Below are 2,154 nucleotides of genomic sequence, written 5' to 3'. Positions count from 1 at the left end.
GTGGCAGAGCCCTCCCCTCCCGGGCGTTGGCCCCGCCCCCAGACCGTAATTACCGCTTACTGTGCACGACTGAAACGGCTTAGCAGCAGCAGCAGCAGCAGCAGCAGCAGCAGCAGCAGCAGCAGCAGCAGCAGCAGCAGCAGCAGCAGCAGCAGCAGCAGCAGCAGCAGCAGCAGCAGCAGCAGCAGCAGTGCTCTTACTACCCTGGTGGCTCAGCCTCAAAGAATCTGCCTGCAATGCAGGAGCTACAGGAGACACAGGTTCGATCCCTGGGTCAGCAAGATCCCCTGGAGAAGGGCCAACTCTTTGTGACCCCATGGACTGTAGCACGCCAGGCTACTCTGTCCATGGGGATTCTCCAGGGTTGCCATGCCCTCCTCCAGGGGATCTTCCCAACCCAGGGATCAAACCCAGGTCTCCCACATTTCAGACTGATTCTTTACCATGTGAACCACCAGGGAAGCCCAACATATACACAGTACTACATATAAAATACATTACCAGCAAAGACCTAACGTTTTAGCACAGGAAACTATAGTCAATATTTTGTAATAACCTATGAGGAAAAAGAATCTGAAAAAATACATAGATATATATGTATGTATAACTGAATCACTTTGCTGCACACCTAAAACTAATACAACTAAATAAAAAGGAAGAAACTAGGAGCTTATAAATAAACACTTCAATTAAAAACAAATACTTCAATTAAAATCAATCCTTCAATTATGTACTTAATAAACAAATACCTCAATTAAAAACAAACAGGGACCTAGGAAGTTTGCTGTCCATTCTCCCACGGACATTTCAGAGGAAGACTAGCTAGTCAGTCTGGTGGAATCCTCGAGTTGAATCCTTCCAACTACCTGACATGAGGCAGCAGAGATTAGTCTAGATAATCCACTGCTGCTGGTTGCCAAAGGGCACCTACTGGACAGAAGGGCCAGGATGTTGGTGATGGCGCAGGCTTCCCTTCAGATGGCCCAGGACACAGAGCAGTGGGGAGCTGTGGCCTCTGGCGGGCGGGCACTGTCCCTGAAGCAGGGGCAGCAGGGGCAGAATCTCTGTTCTGCCAGCTGCTATGCTCTGGAGGGAGTGGCTCTCCCATCAACCTCAGCCTAGGAGACCAAAGTGTTACCAGATACACCATCCTGGATCCCGAATATTTCCATCATCCACTAACTCACGGACTCCATCCTGACTTCCTGATGGTCAACTTCTGATAAGGGGAGCCAGTTTTTAGTAAACTCTCCAAATACAGAGGTTACTCCCTTTCCCTACATATTGGATTCCAAGATCAATTTGAATCTTGAACTGCCCTGAAAGTAGAACATCTCTTGCTAAAGAAGAGGGTGGGGGTGGGGGAGGAAACACAACATAATCTGAAGGGGCACCCCAAGGAAGATGGCACAGGAAGGGCCAGTTTACCTGCCTCTAAAAAGCAGCCTTGGGTCAATCAACACACAGGAGCCCTCTGCTATCTAATACCTGCTTTGCTCATCAGTCTTGATTTCAATCTCCTTAGACTTTTTAAAAAGTCACCTGTACTCTGGGTGGGTGGAAGTGTCTATGTGTGTATGTGTGTGTGTAAGTTCACAGCCTGGGAGAAAAAATTAAAGGAAAAGAAGGCAAGAGGGACCAGTCTCTTTAAACTGAAGGAAAGGAGCTTCATATAAACCTCCCAGACTCAGCAGAGCCAAGAATCAGTACCATCTGAGAGGTCCCACTTGCCTCAGGCCTGGGTGGATCCAGCTGAACAGGAAGCTGGGATTTTGCAGAACCAGAGGTCCACCTGCAAATGCATCATCTAATCCCGATTATTCTGCAATCATGCATGAAGGTTGACAGGTTGCCCTGAGTTTAGGGAGACTAACAAAAATCAGACCTCACATTACCAATTCTAGACAGCCCCTAAATCTTCCTAATCACAGGCATTAGTATCAGAACAGGATCCAGTCACTCTTTTTTTAATGTCACTGTTTGAATTAATGTCTTAAGTTCTACCTTCCCTAAGGAAACAAAGACTCTGTACAATATAAGAGATAATCCCACTAAGCCACTTGGCAGGGAGTCCAGTCTTACACCTTTTCTTTTTTGGGAGGGAGATTCTGAAATACACAACCTTTCCACCTACACTGAATAACGTCCTATTAT

Source organism: Bos taurus, chromosome 11, assembly GCF_002263795.3.
Source record: "Bos taurus isolate L1 Dominette 01449 registration number 42190680 breed Hereford chromosome 11, ARS-UCD2.0, whole genome shotgun sequence".
In the NCBI taxonomy this organism is placed as follows: domain Eukaryota; kingdom Metazoa; phylum Chordata; class Mammalia; order Artiodactyla; family Bovidae; genus Bos; species Bos taurus.
Note: the sequence above shows the minus strand (reverse complement) of the source record.